Source organism: Mauremys mutica, unplaced genomic scaffold (assembly GCF_020497125.1).
Source record: "Mauremys mutica isolate MM-2020 ecotype Southern unplaced genomic scaffold, ASM2049712v1 Super-Scaffold_100095, whole genome shotgun sequence".
Classification (NCBI taxonomy): domain Eukaryota; kingdom Metazoa; phylum Chordata; order Testudines; family Geoemydidae; genus Mauremys; species Mauremys mutica.
Genome location: NW_025423264.1, coordinates 1,707,025 through 1,727,275, shown reverse-complemented (window position 1 = coordinate 1,727,275; position 20,251 = coordinate 1,707,025).

The window sequence follows — 20,251 nt, the reverse complement described above, 5'->3', positions numbered from 1 at the left end:
TTTTAATAAAAAGTCTTTAAAGCTATATCTGTCTCAGTGTGAGCTTCCTGTCATACCCTCGAGGGTCCTTTATAAATTCTGTGCAGACTGATTCAGGACAAAACTTTGATCTTCTGATCAAACAGATTGGTGAGCCTAAACCCATACTTAATAATTAAGATCAAATAAAATTACATTAATAAACTAAATTCCCATATTATCCAACTATATATTAGTACACCTTAAATCAGGCTACAGGCTGGTGAGCCAGCCAGGAGTCTCAAGGAGTGTGTGACAGGGATTCCAGGCATCCTTAGACCCCCTGAAAATCTCACCTGAGACATAAGTAAAGAGTTAAAGTTACAAGGAGTTAGAGAGCAAGAGTTGTGTGTCTTGCTAACTCACTGTTAAGAACACAGGAACCTGATTTCCTGTGGCTGCAGCTTGGCAGCAAGACCAGAATTTCCATTCTGTTTTGTGGCTTAACTTAGTTTTGATGTATCAGTTTTGAACTTAATCTTGCAAGATAAAGTAGTAGTGATGTTGTTAAATGTGTTTAAGGGGCTTTGTTGGAGGTTGAAGTTGTAACGAATGGTACCGATTAAAAATATAAGCAGTAGCATCGGGCCCGCTGACCCACACTGAGTGGTGGTGGGGCAGTTAATAAATCCATGTATTAATTGCCACCAAGAGGCTGCAATAACTCAGAACTTGTATAGTTCTTCAGTCCCCACAACTCTCCCAGGGTGCACCTCTGATCCATCTGCCTCAGTATCCCCAGTTGTTTGGCAGGTCCCAACAGAGGGGAAAAGACCTTTCAATCAGCTATGAGTCATCAAGGGAAGAGAGGGGAACATCCCCCCACCCCATCGTTTACTTGGGACTTATTGAACTAGGTAGAAAACCAGTTTGGGGTATTGTTTCCTGTGTCTGTGAAAGGACACCTTCAGTTACAGAATAAAGCAACAGAACGTTCATTCTAGTTTATTACATAAGCTAGTGAAGTGTTAGAATTCAAATGAGTTCTATGTTGGGTTTAGGTGAGTGGAGTAAGGGCAAGAGTAGAGTCTGTTGGAATTGCCCGTAGTACAGCTTTAGAAAACCTTGCCAGAAAATACATTCAGGAACATGGAGGAGGTTTAGAACAGCTAAAGAACAGCAAGATATTTAAGCATTGTAAGCATGGGGTTTTGTGAGTAATGTATTTGATGTAGAAACAAAGCAGAAAAAAAGGCTAAACTGGTGAAGAAAATAGCTGTTAAATGTCTGCTTATAGTTTGCTGGTGGAACCCTTCTGCCCCTCCGAGGTGGCAGCAACTAGGGCCGGGTTCAGTATCCAGGGGTTCTGTTTCAATAACACAATGCAAAACCGGCTCGAGCCCCCACCCAGTGACCTGGGACAATTACATACCAGCCCCACCGGGCGCCTCTTGGAGGCAATACTTCCCCACTCGCAAGCACAGAGTCTGAGTGTAGCAAAATCCTTTTAATAAAGGAGGGAAACAATGTGACATCATGTGGGGGAAACACCACAAACAGGATTATAACACAAATCATGAGCAAAAGACCCATCTCCAAGTACATTTGGCACTGTCCTTTTCCCCTCAGGGTCTTAAGTCCAAATCACCCCAAAGTCCAACAACCCCAAAAGTCTCTGTCCCTGGTCAGTGCCAACCCAGAGTTCAAAAGTTCATTTGCAGTTTTACCCCCCCCCCCAGCCTGGGTGGAAATGGGGGGGGGGCACACAGGGTGTAAAGGGGCATTTTATGTGGGCTGAGGCCAACTGCCCTGCCTCTCCATGGAGATCTGCTGCAGCCGTCACCATGAACAGCTCTGCTCCGCTCCACCAGCCCTCCCATGAACTACTCCAGCTGTCCACTCCCTCCCCTCGGCCAGGGTTTAGAGCAATACAACCTTTATTAAAATAAAATAGTAAACAGGGTTTACTTTAAATAATCTAAATCTGTCCTAATTTTAGTATTAAATCCAAAGTTCTTAAAGATCCCATCAATAACCAAAACCAACATGAAAAATTGAAATAAACAATGTTTAATTTAAAACCCAAACATTAAGAAAAACTTTGTTTTTAAAAACAAAAACTAACAAATGCCATAAATTAATCATTTCAACATTTTATCAAAAAGGTGTGCTACTGCAGGATGATAAAATAACATAAAATAAATAAGCCTGACCACTAAAGCCTCCTATAAAGGAATTGAATCCTTGAATACTGGCCAAATCTGTATAAAATATGTAGAATTATGTCAAAACTGGTGTTGCAGGTCAGCCATTCGAAGCCAGCAAATGTCAATTAAAAGCTCCATTCCAACTAAAAAAGACAAAACAACCCAATAAACCAAAACGGTCACAGCCTGAAACAAACCTACACAGAAGCAAAATTAAACCTTTGCCTACATTGGAACAAACGATGTAAATTTCTAATTCTAACTTCTTGTTTCTCCCAGGAGGAAAGTGTTTTGCACCCCAGTAACCAGGCTGTCACTGCAGCTTTCCTTTCACTAAATAAGATTTTTACCAATTTGCCCTCAGTTTTCTCTATGAGAAATTGAAATTGTATCTTTGCACTAGTATCCCAAGTGTGCAAGTCCGTCCCCTCAGAGCAGCCCCACACCCTGAGCCCAGGGGAGACTCCCAACTGGTTTGTGCATTTGTAACCTTGGGGCCTGAAGCTGATGAGAGAAAGGGAAGTGAGCCATCTTGGAGCTTTCCGATACCACCTGCTGGGAGCAGAGGGAATTGACTGAGCAACGTGCTGGCTAATTTTCACCTTGTTCTCTGCCAGCAGGCTCCACTGGAGAGCTGGGGAGTGACTTGACCATGGCAGCACCCTATTTACATATTAAAAGCCGGCATTTTGGGGCCATTAGGGTGAAATGTGAGTACTTTTGGGGTTGGGACCCACATGAGAAGGGATGTGGACAAACTGGAGAAACTCCAGCAGAGGGCAATAAAAATGATGAGGGGGCTGGGGCACATGACTTACGAGGACCTACAGGCCATATCCTGTATGTTAAGCTAAGGCAAAGTTAGCATATCTATATTGTGACCTTTTACTCAGAAAGGAAACTTGACCTTTATCTTGTTACTTAAATAGAGAAGTACCCACGCCTGTCTAGACCAATCGACAATGGAGAATGGCATAAGGGGTTTTTCAGTGTTGTACCCACAGAATTAACAGGTACACCAAGAGGGAACTTATGTGCATATGTACATGTCATCAACACGCACAAACATACTAGCCTATGAAGTAAGCATACCCTAATGTTTTGTGGATGGGGAATGAAATTTGGGCATAGGAGGAAGGATTTCCGGCGCTTGTGCCCTATAAAAGAGGTAACCCACCTCGCTAGAGCACGTCGCTCTATCATTCTGACTTACTTCCTCCACTCTCTCTCTATCTACTATCAGTAGGCACCTGTACTTGTTCTTAAACTTTAAGTTTCAAAGTAACTCGGCTAAGCTCGGTTTCCCTAAGTTTTTATTTGTTTATTAGGTTTTGATGATAAGTTTAACATAGTCAAGTAAACCCTAAGTAACATTAGCTTTTTCTAAGCACTGCATCTTTCACTCAAGAATTGAAAAACCTGAACTGCAAGGCTGGTCCTGTGTCTCTTACCACCAGGTTATCAAGGAAAGGTGTGAGCATATTAACCAAAACTTTGTTGCATATAATGCCATATGTATCTTTTGAATAGCAGTAATGCAACTGTAACTTTGTAACTCAATTATATTAAATAAAATGTAAGCTAATAAATTAAATTTTCATCATATTTTCCAAATTAATATTAGTACACCCTAAATCAGGCTACATGGGACAGAGAGTTGGAGTGCAGGGGAATGAGGGCACTGGCTCTGGGGGTGCAGGCTCTAGGGTGGGGTTGGAATGACAGGTTCAGAGGGCAGTAGAGAGCTCAAGCTTAGGGCAGAGAATTGGGCTGTGAAAGCTCTGGAACAAAGCCAGTAAAATGAGAATTTAAACATGAGAAAGAAAAAGATCAGGCTAGAACAAAAAATGGTGGGGGGTGAAAAGTTTGAGATACAAGTAAGAAAAAAACACCCCCCTACCCCAGAGCATTTAAGAACTAAATGAGAAATACCTCTCCCCCACTGCACCAATAACTCTAACAGGAGCTGACTGAGGAAGAATCACCACTTGCCAGCAGTTTGGTTTGGTCTGGAATGGACCATGAACATCTCATTCCCACAAATCTGGTGTGCCTGGCCTGGGACAGGGGAGGGGCTCCTCTCCTCTCCATTGGGGACATGGCGGGATGAGAGATGTGACAGGGCTTTATGGGAAATCATTATTTCCCTGATCATGTGCCAGTCCTAGTCCTTGCTGACCCAAACAAACCGTTTATCCTGCATGCTGATGCCAGTTTGGAGGGCCTATGAGCACTCTCATACCAGGAAGTGGAAGGCAAATGTAAATCTGTGGCCTTTGCCAGCTGAGGATTGTCAGACAGCGAAACTCGCTATCCCATCCACCAGCTGCAGTTCTTGGCCTTGAAATGGGCCATCACTGAGAAATTTCGAGACTACTTGTCTGCTCCTCAGTTTCAGCTATGGACAGAGAACAATCCACTGACTTCTGTGTTAACAAGGGCTAAGCTGGATGCTACAGGGCAGAGATGGGTGGCTACTTTTGCTAGCCATAACTTCAGCATTCAATACCAATGAGTTGGTATAACAGGGAGTGTGATTTATCAGGACCACCAATTCTTGGCAGGGGGGAGGATGTAAGCAGGGTCAGAATGAACTCTCCCCTGCCATCTGTTGGTGATGTGTTGTAAAGGCCTTTTGTTGCTGATGTGCATGGTCACACCCACCCCGCATTGCATGATGGGGGTGCTTGTCCAAATGGTGATTTTGGCTGCTGTGGGATCCCCAATCTCTTTCTTATTAGGGCAAGAGTAATAAAGTGTAGTGAACCTGGTGATATGAATCAAGGACAGTAGAACAGAATTTAGCAGTTCTTGATTTCTGGACTTACCAGAACCCACATGAAACTCATTATACAAGGGACATGGGTTCCAAAGCAGAGTGAATTAAAAGAGATTGAAAATCAATATTTGCACTTAGTACTAGGATTCTTTTAAAATTTCTAAATGCAGATTTTATGATTTTTTTCTTGCTTTAGTTAAAAAAATATAATTATTTATGATAGTATAACAAACAATGTTCTCTATCACACATCTAAAAACTTTAATGCTTAAGTGTACATTTTAGATACAATTTAGTGGGTTGTCTCTTATTTCACATAAAAGCCAAACCTGGCAGAATAGTTTAGCTGGAAGAAAAAGCAGAGCAGAATTGTTAGCCAATAGTCAGTGGGTAGGTTTATGCAAATACTAGACTCATGGACCAGAGGAGGGGCAGGGGGGTCACACGCACCATCTCTGAAACTAATGCTTGCTACTTCACTCCAAAACACCACACACAGAGCAGCCATTTACCTCTCAGGACCAAAAGACACCGTGAAAGAGATCTAACAGCACAAGCTTACGACAAGCAACTGGAGCACGAACAACAATTTTAAGGATTCAAAACCACCTCTGTCTTTCCACACCAGAGACGGCAGAAAGGACCAGCACCTGCAAGAGACCACCAAACATCCATTCCTACCTCCCACCCCGTTTTGTCCTTTGGAACCCATGCCCCTTAATGGTGAGTACTTTCCAGGACAGGGTGACGCTCTCAGGCCTCAAATGCCAGGTACAGTTACTCTGTCCTTGATCCAAAATCAACAGGAAAATACACTGGATTACTCCTGCCCCAATAAGAAAGAGACTGGGGATCCCACAGCACCTGAAATGACTGTTTGGACAAGCACTCCCATCATGCAACCTGAGGTGGGTGTAACCATGCAAATGACATCAGCCCCAAAAGGCCTTGACAACACATCACCAACAGATGGCAGGGTAGACTTCATACTGACCCTGCCTCAACTAGATTGTGGCAAAGATTCCAAAACACCAAACGTTAAACCTCACCAAACGTGGGTCAATCCATCCTCATCGTCAAATCCGCTTGTTATACTCCACACCTGAACAGTAGCCCTCCTATGGACAACATACCCTCCTAACTCAGAGTCTGTACGTTAACCTTTTACCCCCAGTTGGGGCTATTGCAGATTATGTATTCCTTATGCCACCCGATCTTAAACAGAACTTCGCACCCCTTGGGTAAGCTGTACGTTGTTCCCTGAGCACCAGAAACTTCTACGTCTAAACGCTGTACCGTACACATTTTTTTCTTTGAACGTCATCTTAATAAAATGTTGACTTTTGTTTGAGATCCCGGCTCCTGTTCCTTTGCAAGGCGTGTGCGTTTGCTCCGGGTTATAGTCTGCTAATACAGCGTGAGGGGGGGAGGATATAGCCAGACGCGCTCGCCTGCTGCAGACACGGATCCAAGGCTGAACCTCGTCCCCCACAAGCTGAAGGCTTAACTGAAAACAGTTTAAGAAGTGCTCCCGTCTCCGGCACTCAGCTACCCAGCTCCCAATGGGGTCCAAACCCCAAATAGATCCTTTTTACCCTGTAGAAGCTGTAAAATCCTGTGACCAGGGCAGCAGCCTAGCAGCCTGCACATCTGCCTGCCAGCGCGAGAGCACGTAGGGCACTAATCCGGATAGTGGCGGCTGGGTGGCAGGGAGAGGGTGTGAAAAACCAGCAGAGTGGCGCAGCGGGAGTGTGCTGGGCCCATAACCCAGAGGTCGCTGGATCGAAACCATCCTCTGCTAGGTGAGTGCTTGTTTCTTTTCCCTCTGGGCCTTCAAGCCAGGCGGTGACCAGCAGAGCCCCAAGAGCCTAGGCCATGAGGCAAGAGGGGGCTGAGGCCCAGCGGCGGCCTGCCAGGGAGCTCCCTGGCACCTCTGGCTGCCTGGGCTGAAGGCAAGAGGCAGGCCTGGGCGTGGCGAGGGCCTCCTGTCCCGGAATGAGGCAGGCGGGCGGCTGCTGCGGGAGAACACGAGGGAGGCTCTCTGGGCACTAGGCAGCACTGTGTGGCTGTCAGGGGAAAGAGCCGAGGCTCCCGATTCAACCTGCCATTGACTCGCGTGGCTCTGCGCACCATCAGCCGGGATGTGGCTCAGACTTGGGCCGCATGGCCGTGCTTTCCTGACGAGGCATGAGGCAGGCCAAGAGCTTTGCACAGCGTACAGGGAAGTGGGAGGGAGGCGTCTTTGATCCGGCCTGTCTCCTCCGCTTCTCCCTTGCCGCTTGGGCGGAGGCGGGAAGGGAACAAAATGTTCCCGGCTGAAGGTTTTTGTGCTTGGCCTTCAGGATTAAGCCTGAGCCTCCGGCACGGCTGCTGGGAGATGGGCTTTTGCAGCACAGCCCCCACACTCTTGTAGGCAGCAGGTGAACCCACTGTGTCCAAGAGGGGAACCATCAATGTGGCAAAAGGTGGACTTCCCAGCTCCCAGCAGACCTTGAGGAACCCACTAGGAACCTTCTTTGGCATCTCTGGGGAAGCATAAACCCCCCTCCTTTCCATTAACAGCTGAACTCACTGACCCATGATACCACAGAGACACCTACCAGCAGCTGGTTTGCCAGGGCCACTGCCCAGCACCCTGCAGCGCTTCCTGCCAGTGCCAGAGCTCACCAGGCACTAGCCTGGAGCCAGGGCCGCTAGATGCTGCTGAAGAAAAGCCAGCAGAGGGACACAGTGGAAGCGTGTCGTGCCCATAACACAGAGGTTGATTAATCAAAACCCTCTTCTGCCAGCACTGGGCCTCCTTCTTCTTCCACTGGACCTTCAAGCGAGGGGGCAGCTGGCACAGCACCAAGAGTCTAACCTGTGTGGCAGGAGGTGGCTGATGCCCGCAGCCTACTGGGGAGCTCCCAGAAGTTATTAATGGACAAAGACTCCTCAATGCCCTTAGTAACAAGGGTTTGGGGGTCACCGAGGCTGGTAAGGGGGTCACTATGTCACTCTTATAACGCTGGGTGTCAGGTCGCTGTGCAGCTTTGATCTAGAGCTCAGATCCCAACAACTGACCAGCAGCCCACATCATCCCCATGGGTCTGCCCCACCTGGTTACTCCTTACAGGCTGACCTTACCCCTCTTCCAGCCCCGGATTCGCCCCCTAACCAGCCTTCTGCAGCTCAGAGGCACAGATGTGGAGGTGCTGAAGGAGGGAGGGGTGACTCTAGGGTGGGGTTCTTCTCCAAAGATGGCTGGCAGAAAGGTGGTGCTCAGCTCTGTCAGGGACCTGCCCAGTTGCCTCTCTGCCAGGGGATGCAGACGTTTCTGTAAGGCGATTAAATGGGGTATTTGGCTTCTGAGTGAATGTGATGAATGTGCACTTATGAGAGGGAATTTCTATTCCTTCAGCAGTTTTTTTTTCAGGGCCCCAGTGGCCTAATAGCAAAGGTAATGCCTTTCTCAATCAGAGATTGTGGGTTCAAGTCCCATTTCAGATGAAAAACTATCTTCTTCCTGTATATTGCAAGGAAACCTTGGTGTTATTTTCACGGAGGAAGCTGGGAGACATTTGAACACAAAGTCCAGGATCTTGGAAACAATCCCCCAGAAATGGCATCTTCCACTCCACAAATGCTTTCTAAACCCATCAGCAGCAAACAGTTCATACTAGTGTTTGTCTGAGAATAGAGGGAAGGGGAGTGTTTACTCCAACACCTCAATGAGCGAAACAAACAGAAAGAGCAAGGCCGTCCTGGAAGAGAATGGATCTGTCTGAAGACAAAGCAGAACCTGAGAATGAGCAACGGTGTGAAAAGAAGAGGTTCAAATGTGTTAGATGTTAGCCAGTGTTAGGGGGCTTATCCCTTCACCCTCCCATTCCCTGGTCCTTCTCGCATGAACAGAGAGCAACAATACCCAAAGTCCAAAGGTGCAAACAATTAGATGTTTATTGGGTTGAACTTCCAGCAGGCATGATTCCAGTTTCCTTCCTCAGTGTCCCCATCCCAGCTCTGACAACGCAGAGCCTTGCCTGTGTCCCTGTTCCCATTTCCCCTCCTTAGCAAAACATGATGCCAATTCCCCCCCTTACTTCCTGTCTGACTGCAGACTATATAGTAAAACTTGAGTTCTGTTTAGCTATACCTTAGCCAATCATTTTACTGAAATGTAACTAACCAATCCTAACATGGTTATCTAACCAGTTATTTCCCACCACCTTAATTGGTTTACACCCAACAAAATTAATTCTACAGCCGACAGAAACAATCACAGACCCTGACAGCGATTATACAGACAAACACTAGTGGACTACAGTGCTAGAACAACACAGAAATGAGGGTGTCACACCCCTGCTATTGACAGGTGAGTTCTTCCCAGACAGGACGCTATCAAACTCAGTTTTCTTTAACCATCTTTACCTGGTGGTGCTGGGCATTGTCAGGACAGGACTGTATTCCCAACAGCCCAGTAGCACCTTATTTCAGTGTGACTGGTGAGGACGTGTTCTCACTGAATTGTCACTTCAAATTGTTTGCTCAGACCAGCTTCCCCAGCACACTCACTGCTGTGCAGCTCAATACGTGTGGCCATGGCTGAACAGCGAGAATTCCTGCCCATTTCCCTTCTGGCTGGAGCAGGATGAGAGTGTGTTTGTGTGAATGACATTGCTGTAGATTGTTGTTCATTCCCCACATTGACAATTCAGACAGTCCCTTGCCTAGTAAAATCTCCAGCACATTGTTCCAATAGCCAGGGGCAGGATTTCTCTGTGGCACTGAAATATTTCAGGGGGTTGGTGTGTGAGCTCAGCCTTGCATTCCACCCTTGATGTTTCATGGACTAACAACAGCAGCAGAAAGAAAGAGCCGAGCCAATATCTCCCTGGCAGGGATGCAGGTGCCATCATAGGCGGCGAGTTCTATGGGCACGTGGGGCCCAGGTCCCACCAATAATCCTGAAACTGGGCCCAGGTCCACCAATGTTTGGGCCCCAGGCCCTGTGCTTCGGGGGTCCCCGTCTCGCAATGCCGGGCGCTCTCACCGCAGCGGCAGCTCCCGGGAGAGACCCCAGCAGAGACTGGGCTCACAGCCTATTGGCCGGGAACCCCAGCCAATGGGAGCTGCCGGGGGCGGTGCCGGAGCTGCCTGGCCGCGCCTCCACAGCAGGGAGGGGGAGCGAGCCACCGGCAGCGGCTGAGCCCTGGGCAGAGCGAGCAGCAGGGTCTGTGCCTGTCAGACAGACTCAGCCGGTGAGCTGTGGGGGCAGCCAGACACAGAGACACAGCCAGGCAGGGGGGGTTGGTGGGGACAGACAGACACAGCTGGGGGTTGTGGGACAGACAGACACAGCTGGGGGTTGTGGGACAGACAGACACAGCTGGGGGGGGGGGGACAGTCAGACACAGCCGGGGGTGGTGGGGGCAGCCAGACAGACACAGCCGGGGGTTGTGGGACAGACAGACACAAGGACACAGCTGGGGGGTTGTGGGACAGACAGACACAAGGACACAGCCAGGGGGGTTGTGGGACAGACAGACACAGCCGGGGGTGGTGGGGACAGACAGACACAAAGACACAGCCGGGGGGGCGTTGGTGGGGACAAACAGACACAGCTGGGGGGTTGTGGGACAGACACACACAAGGACACAGCCGGGGGTTGTGAGGACAGACAGACGGACACAGCTGGGGGGTTGTGGGGACAGACAGATGGAGCTGTGGGCGGGGAAAGGAGCAGCAATGGGCACCCCGGGGCTGGTATAAAATACAAAGGATGGGGGGGGGCTTCCTGAGGGGACTATAGCAACACTCCCCGCAGAGCAGGCCCAGGTTGCAGCTGGCTCCACCCATCACAGCCCCCTGCCCCACAGAGACCCACACAACCCTCTGCCCCCTTGAGAGACTCCCAATGACCCCTGTGTCCCTGTCACTCCTCTCCAGAGAGCCCTCCCCTTTGTGCCAGCCCACTCCCCTCCCCAACTGCCTCCCCTCCTCCAAAGCTCCCTACAATCTCCCCCTTTGCCTTCCGCCCCACAGCCCAGCCCATTCCATTGGCCGGGAGGCTCCCAGTCTAGTGGCTATCAGGGCCCACGGGAGCTGCACATGAGGCAGGGTGCCTGCCTGCAGATGCAGACCTGCCTGGCTGTGCCTCCACAGCACAGGGAGGGGGAGCCACAGGAGAGCAAGCCCTGGTCATCATCATCACAGGCCCAGTAATTCTCTGGATATTTAATTTCACTGATGCAAAATGTGTGCAATTTTATGGGTTGAATGATTGAATGACATAATACCCACCTGCCCGCATTGTCCATCACTAAGTCCAATAATTTTGTCAAGTGTTTGTTGCACAACATAGTGGTGCCTACCCCTACCTTGTGCTTTAGGGGGTGATGGGGTCCAGGGCAGCCTGTTATAGCCTGTTATAGAACTACCTGATTAGTAATTGGATATGTTGGCTGGCATTTTTTTTTACGTGTTAGTGCCTGTGCGGACTTCTGGGAAGTGCATGGGGTGGAAGGGGATGCTGGGATGCTCTGGAACCACTCCTTCAAAGCCAGTCAGGACTCTGGGGGAGCCTCCTCTCTGAGCAGACTGTCTCCAGGGCAAGAAGCTTACACCTTCCTGGGTCTGACCTCAGAGCATTCAGCATGCCCTTCCACACCATGCACTTTCCGCAGTGAGTCCGCCCAGGTGGGGTCCTGGGGTAGCCAGAGGTCCCTGCACCCCAACTCCGCAGTCAGATGTGACTCTCAGCCAGACTGTAAAACAGAAGGTTTATTAGATGACGGGAACACAGTTTAAACAGAGCTTGTTGGTACAGAAAACAGAACCCCTCTGTCAGGTCCATCTTGTGGGGTGGGCAGCCCAGAACCAAGTTCTGGGTCTCTCCCCATTTCCACAGCCAGTTCCAAACTGACACTCCCTCCTCTGGCCTCTGTGTCTCTTCCGGACAAGGAGGCCACCTGATCTCTTTGTCCCCAACACCTTCAAGTAGCATCTTGCAGGGGAAACTGAGGCACCCACACAGTATTCAGAGAAAATATGAAGAACATTCCCACTTCAACAAAATATAATACCGTATATTGAAGTAGGCAAGTGCTGCTTCTGACTTTCCACTTTTAATTGACCCTTGTAATCTTGTGGCGCTGACGCGTTGTAGCTTCATTTTATATCGTCTTACAGGGCGGGAGTGGGGGGGCACCACCATTTTGGGCCCCATCAAAAATTATACAAACCTGCCGCCTATGTCAGCCGGTCCTTAGTTTCTGCTTGGTAAAGGCAAGTCAGTGGGGTCCATCCGTCAGAAAAAAACTCCCAGGCCTTCTTGCTGGGCGCCAGAGTCCAAAAGCAGCGCATTCCCTCCTGGAAAGGGCTGTGTTTGGAATGTCCGTCCAGTGCACGTTGAAGGGAAGGATCTGCGTGCCTGGGAAGCTGCGTCCCTCCAGAGGTGCTTGAGAAGCCAAAGGGGCCGTGGGTGAGTTTGTGATGAGGTGAGTCTGAAGTGTGGAAGGGGGAGGGTGTCTGTCACGGAGTGTAGGGGAGTCAGGCCCAGCACCCCTGGGCTCCCTGCCGATTCACAAGGACTCTCAGCCAGCCAGTAAAGCAGAAGGTTTATTTAGATGACAGGAACACAGTCCAACACAGGTCTTGCAGGCACAGATAACAGGATCCCCCCTGTTAGGTCCATCTTGGGGCCCCGGAGCGCCACAACCCCCCTTGGGGATCAGAGCCCTCTCTCTCTGCCTCCCCTCTTTTCCCTAGCCAGCTCCAGTCTGCCCAACCCCCTCCGGCCCCTCCTCTCTGCCCAGCTTCTTTCCCGGGCCAGGAGGTCACCTGACCCCTTTGTCTCCAACACCTTTAGATGCACCTTTGCAGGGGAGGTGCTCGGGCCATCAGTTGCTAGGAGACAGAGTGTCAGGCATTCGGTTGCACCGGCCTTCTGCTTTGCTAGATTCTTAGAGGCCTGCACCCAGCATTCCCAGCCCCCAGTACGAACAGTCCCACTTCGTAACACCTCTCCCCCCTTCGAGACCGAACTGAGCGGGGTCACTCCAGCCAGTGACCTGGGGAAGTTTGAACCCACCTACATTCCCATGGCTGCCCCAGATTCCCCCCCGTTCTGGGGGAAGAGTTACCCCAGGTCATTCCAGTTTCCTGCCCCCTGTAGGTCGGGGGGACTCGAGGGCACTTGCAGGTTGCAGGGGGGAAGCCTTATGCCGCCCGTGCCCCTTCCCCACCCCAGTACCCCTGGGGTGCCCGCTGGGCTGGGGCCTTCTCCCCATGTTCCAGTCTGGGGGGCTGTGATTCGGGCTCTCTCGGTTCAGAGCCCCCCTTTTGACCCTGGCCCCCCTCTGGACAGGCTCCTCGGGGCGGGGCAAGGGTCTTACAGCCATCTTCCCCCTGTCCCGGGCCTTCATAGAATCATAGAATCTCAGGGTTGGAAGGGACCTCAGGAGGTATCTAGTCCAACCCCCTGCTCAAAGCAGGACCAAACACAACTAAATCATCCCAGCCAGGGCTTTGTCAAGCCTGACCTTAAAAACCTCTAAGGAAGGAGATTCCACCACCTCCCTAGGTAACCCATTCCAGTTTTTACCACCCTACTAGTGAAAAAGTTTTTCCTAATATCCAACCTAAACCTCCCCCTCTGCAACTTGAGACCACTACTCCTTGTTCCGTCATCTTCTACCACTGAGGACAGTCTAGATCCATCCTGTTTGGAACCCCCTTTCAGGTAGTTGAAAGCAGCTATCAAATCCCCCCTCATTCTTCTCTTCTGCAGGCTAAACAATCCCAGTTCCCTCAGCCTCTCCTCATAAGTCATGTGTTCCAGCCCCCTAATCATTTTTGTTGCCCTCCGCTGGACTCTCTCCAATTTATCCACATCCTTCTTGTAGTGTGGGGCCCAAAACTGGACACAGTACTCCAGATGAGGCCTCACCAGTGCTGAATAGAGGGGAATGATCACTTCCCTCGATCTGCAGGAAATGCCCCTACTTATACAACCCAAAATGCCATTAGCCTTCTTGGCAACAAGGGCACACTGTTGACTCATATTCAGCTTTTCGTCCACCGTAACCCCTAGGTCCTTTTCTGCAGAACTGCTGCCCAGCCATTCGGTCCCTAGTCTGTAGCAGTGCATGGGATTCTTCCGTCCTAAGTGCAGGACTCTGCACTTGTCCTTGTTGAACCTCATCATATTTCTTTTGGCCCAATCCTCTAATTTGTCTAGGTTCCTCTGTATCCTATCCCTACCCTCCAGCGTATCAACCACTCCTCCCAGTTTAGTGTCATCTGCAAACTTGCTAAGGGTGTAGTCCAAATCCTTCCTCCCCCTCTGGCAGAAGTCACAGGAGCAGAAGTCCTGCCGGACGTGGGTAAAGACCCCAGGCCAGTAAAAGCTCCGTAGCAGCTTCTGCTGGGTACGCCAGGCTCCCTGGTGCCCTGAGGGGGGAATGTCATGGGCCTGGCACAGCAGCTGGTGGCGATACTTCTGGGGTACCACCAGCTGCCTCCTGATCCCCCCGACTCCATTTTCCCTGGGGGAGCCCATTCTCGGTACAGGAACCCCTTCTCCCACAGGAACCTTTTCCGGACACCTCGTCCCATGGTCTGTCCCCCGCCCCCCCGCGAGGTTGGCCAGGTCCCCTATCCTCTTGAGTATAGTGGGGAGTATAGTATAGTACAATGGCCCAGACAAACGGGGAGGGACTTGGTCCAGGGGTGGAGGAAGACAGAAAAAGGGACAGGCATGGGATTGGCTTCCTGTCTTTTTTCCTTTGCTCAGCATTTTACCTGTGACTGTAATGGGGAGACTTGAGAAATACCTGTGGCCTCCGGCAAGGTAGGTGGCCGCCCCAAGAGCGCAGAGCTGAGCATTTTGCGCGGGGCTGCTGCCTGCGCCCCCAGCGCCTGGCTGTGATCGTATAGTGGTTAGTACTCTGCGCCATGGCTGCAGCAACCTCGGTTCGAATCCGGGTCACAGCATTAATTTTTGGTGGGGAGGGGCTATCCTGCAGCACGCCTCGTGGCTCAGTCTGATGGCGTCCATGTGCAAAGAGAGCCATCAGCCGGTCCTTAGTTTCTGCTTGGTAAAGGCAAGTCGGTGGGGTCCATCCGTCAGAAAAAGAGTCCCAGGACTTCTTGCTGGGCGCCAGGGTCCAAAAGCAGCGCATTCCCTCCTGGAAAGGGCTCTGTTTGGAATGTCCGTCCAGTGTGCGTTGAAGGGAAGGATCTGCGTGCCTGGGAAGCTGCGTCCCTCCAGAGGCGCTTGAGTTCAACCTGTGGAACTCCTTGCCAGAGGATGTTGTGAAGGCCAAGACTATAACAGGGTTTAAAAAAAAATAACTAGATAAATGAACAGAGGACAGGTCCATCAAGGGCTATTAGCCAGGGTGGACAGGGATGGTGCCTGTAGCCTCTGTTTGCCAGAAGCTGGGAATGGGCGGCAGGGGATGGATCACTTGATGATTCCCTGCTCTGTGCATTCCCTCTGGGGCCCCTGGCACTGTCCTCTGTCAGAAGACAGGAGGATACTGCTCTATATGGACTTTGCGTCTGACCCAGTCTGGCCGTTCTTATGTCTCCCTTGGCGCAGCAGTGACACCCAGTGGGCAGTCAAAGTAATGCACAGGAAGTGTTTCCCTTGGCGCAGCAGTGACACCCAGTGGCTAATCAGGGTAACACACAGAGCATGTTTCCCTTGGAGCAGCAGTGACACCTCTTGGTCATACAGAGTAATGCACAGAAGATGTTTCCCTTAATACAGCAATGACACCCAGTGGCCAGGTGGCGTAATGCACAGCGTGTGTCTGCCTTCTAGGAGCAGTGACACCCACGGACCAGTCACGGTAATGCACAGAGTGTGTTTCCCACCAATCTGGGTAATGCACAGAGGTATGAATCAAGGACAGTAGTACTTAGCAGTACTTAGCAGCTCATGATTTCGGGACTCACCCGAAACTACATAAAAATCGATAGACAAGGGACATGGGTTCGAAACAATAGCAAATTAAGAGAGATTGAAAGTCATTTTTTGAGTTTACCATGGGATTTTTTTTGAAATCTGTAAATACAGTTTTTTTGGTTTTCCTCTCTCTTTAATTTAAAAATAGAATTATTTATTATCCTGTTACAAATAATGTGTTATACTACACCCTTAGAATCTTTGAGGCATAAGTAGAAATTTTAGTTACACTTAAACAGGTCATCTCTGATCTCACTTAAAAGTTGAATATCGTGGGAATATACTGCTGAATGAGAACCTGGCAGAAAAGTTTTGCTGGAAGAGTTAGCAGAGCAAGATTGTTAGTCACAGGTCAGTGGGTGGGTTTATGCAAATTATGGACTCTAAGACCGGGGCAGGGCAGGGGGCAGTGCATGACTTTTGCAGCACATGCACCACCTCTGCAACTAACGTTTGCTATCTCACTCCATAACACCACACACAGAGCAGCCTTTTACCTCTCAGGGCTTGGCTACACTTGAAAATTGCAGCGCTGGGAGTTACAGCGCTGGTCGTGCAGCCGTGTAGAGACAGCGCTGGTGTGTGGCCACACTGACAGCTACCAGCGCTGCAATGTGGCCACACTTGCAGCATTTGCAGCGCTGTACTGAGAGGTGCATTGTGGGCAACTATCCCACAGAGCACCTCGTCCCATTTTGGCGTTGTGGGTTGTGGGAAGGGGACGGAAGGGTGCGGGTCATTCCGCTTCCTGTCCCAACGCCCCGTGGTGCATCACTTCACATCCCAGCATTTACAGTTTTTCCGGCCACGTTTGGCGCCATTGTGAGTCTCTTTCTATTTTTTACTCTCTGTCTGTGAATCGCGATTTCTGTGGGAAATGGAGCCCGAGCTGCTGAGGACTGTGCTGATGAGTGTCGCCAGAGCAACACGTTTGGCAGTTGAGCTATTCCTTCAGCTCCAAAGTGACAGTAAGGAGTCCGACGATGATATCGATATCGAGTCGCCTGCCACGTGTGACACTACATTGCTTGTGGCATTCACGGAAATGCTCAGCACCATTGAACGCCGCTTTTGGGCTCGGGAAACAAGCACTGAGTGGTGGGATCACATCGTCATGGAAGTCTGGGATGATGAGCAGTGGCTGCAGAACTTTCGTATGAGAAAAGCCACTTTCATGGGACTGTGCGCTGAGCTCACCCCCACCCTGCGGCGCAAGGACACAAGATTGAGAGCTGCCCTGATGGTGGAAAAGCGGGTGGCTATTGCAATCTGGAAGCTGTCAACTCCAGACAGCTACCGGTCGGTTGGGAACCAGTTTGGAGTGGGAAAGTCGACCGTTGGAATCGTGTTGATGCAAGTTTGCAGGGCAATTAATCGCATCCTGCTAAGAAGGACCGTGACTCTGGGGAACGTGCAGGACATTGTGGATGGCTTTGCACAAATGGGTTTCCCTAACTGTGGAGGGGCGATAGATGGGACGCATATTCCTATTCTGGCACCCCCCCGAACTAGCATCGGAGTACGTTAATCAGAAGGGGTATTTCTCTATGGTTCTCCAGGCGCTTGTGGATCACCGTGGGCATTTCATTGACATTTACACAGGCTGGCCTGGAAAGGTGCATGATGCACGCATCTTTCGGAACAGTGGCCTGTTCAGGAAGATGCAGGCAGGGACTTATTTCCCAGACAGGAAGATCACAGTAAGGGACGTTGAAATGCCCATTGTGATCCTTGGAGACCCCGCTTACCCGTTACTGCCTTGGCTCGTGAAACCCTATACAGGGAAGCTTGACAGGAGCAAGGACCGGTTCAACTACAGGCTGAGCCGGTGCTGAATGACTGTGGAGTGTGTTTTTGGGCGTTTAAAAGCCCGCTGGCGGTCCGTGTATGGGAAGCTAAACTTGGGGGAAAGCAGCATCCCCGCGGTTATATCCGCATGCTATACCCTCCATAATATTTGTGAAGGGAAGGGTGAAACATTCAGTCAGGCATGGACCACTGAGGTTCAAGTCCTGGAGGCTGAATTTGCACAGCCAGAGAGCAGGGCTATTAGAGAGGCCCAGCACAGGGCTACAAGGATTAGGGATGCCTTGAGGGAAGAATTTGAGGCTGAAAGCCAACAGTAATGTTTGCTGCCTTGCATGGGAGTGAAGTGCAGTGGTTACACTGTTAGGATTCTATTATCCCTAACATGATTTCCAGTGACTGTTTCTTTACTGGGATAAGGTATCTTTCACTATCTGCAATAATAAAGACTGTTTTCGAAGCCAAGATTTATTTTATTGAAAAGAAAAATACTTCATTGACAGACACACAACATTTCAGGAACCTAGGGCAGGGGGGTGGGTTGGTGAACTGTACAGTCACAAGTTTGCATATGTCCTGTCTGCAGTGCTGTGCAATGGCTGCTGCACTTCAGGGTGCATATACTGCATGGTGATGGGGGTTGAGTGCAGAGGGTAAGGGTCGTAGTTCTCAGGGCTGGTTGGTGAACATACAGGTGTTGGAGGCAGCTGGTGGTGGTAAGAACCTGGATGCTGTGGAAGGGGGTTTGGAGCTAACATTGGGGCAGAAAAGAATAAAATTTGGGACGGGGGGGCTGTGGGGCAGCACGGGACTGCTCTGCCTGCATGGCTACGAGTGCCTGGAGAGAGTCCGCTTGGCACACCAGGATGCCTAGCAGCTGGTCTGTGCTTTTCCTCTTTGCCACAGCGTTTCTCCGCCAACGTCTCTGGCGGATCCTGCTGTCCCTCTGGCGGATCCTGCTTTCCCTTTCTCTCCACTCCTGCAGCTGTTTACTCTCTCGAGCAGAGTGATCAATAACTGTTTTCAGCATGTCTTCCCTGGTTTTTCGAGGCTTTTTCCTCAGATTCTGTAGTCTCTGTGCTGTGGTAGATCTGGGCAGTCCAGCAGTCAAGGTCACTTCTTGAAGGCAAAAATGGCAACATTTAACAGGGTAGCATTGTTAATTATCTCATCCAAACAGTAATTCCCACACACTGAAGGAGTTTTCAGTGTTCACTTTAGCATTCTTTTCCCATACCAAATAAGATCACACATAACACAACAGGAGACAGGAAATGGTGAGTAAGGGGTACTGAGATTGCTTCAGGGCTGTGCAGGGGTTTCTGTGCGTTGGGGACAGCAAACAGCTGCATGGGGGATCTGCACTAAACAGTCTCCCAACATTTTCCACAGGAGTTACTCCTGGAAGATATCTCCCTGCTGCGGGTCACTAGGGAAGAGCGGGAAGGTCTTCTACAGCAATGCGGATTCCGCCCTGGCCCCTATGCAGCTTGCCTGTGTGCAGCAATGGTCCCCCCACCCCTCGCGGCACAGTGGCGCGGACGCGTTAGCCTGACTGGGACAAGGACCACCGTGGCTCTCTCTATAAACCTGCGCAGGCACATTGCCCATGCTCTGGCTGAAACTTTTGAGGAGATTACTGCAGCCGATTACCGCGACGTGATAGACCACATCAAGGGGCTATTCCACATCTAGGCATGCATGTATGCAGCCCTACCCCCCCCTCCTCTCCCGAAACATTTCCACCCTGAAAATAAAAGACGCTTACCGGTAACTCGCTCCTCTGTTTGTCCTTCAGCAACTGCTGGCTGCTGCGATTGGCTTCCATCCTCCTGGCTTGAGAAGAGCTCCTGGCTGCATGCCTCCTGGGACTCTGGGGTGTCTTCCCCCATCCCAGTAGCTTCACTTGCGGTTTCCACCCCCCCCCCCGCCTCCTCCTCCTCCTTCTGCTCCTGTCCCCCACCCTGCTCAGAAGTGTCCATCATGGTCCTCGGATTGGCAGTGGGGTCACCCCCAAGTATCGCGTCCATCTCCCTGTAAAAATGGCAGGTCGTGGGGGCAGCTCCGGATCGGCGGTTCCCCTCGCGGGCTTTGTAATAGGCACTCCGCAGCTCCTTTACTTTAACCCTGCATTGCAGCGCGTCCCGATCATGGCCCCTATCCAGCATGGACCTTGATACCTGCTCAAAGATATCATAATTCCTACAGTTGGAGCGAAGCTGGGACTGCACAGCTTCCTCCCCCCAAACACTAATGAGGTCCAGCAACTCACCATTGCTCCATGCTGGGGCTCGTTTGCCGCGTGGAGGCATGGTCACCTGGAAAGATTAACTGATTGCACTCCACACCTGGCTGCAGCAAACAGGAAGGGGATTTTTAAAATTCCCAGGGCACTTAAAGGGCGGGTCACCTGAGGCCAGAGCAGTAGAGTGCAAACTGATGAGCAGAGTGGCTGAACAGGAATTCTGGGATATCTCCTTATTCCCTGGAGGACAATTAAAGCACTGGTGTGTGTCCACACCTGATGAGCAGCGCTGGATCACCAGC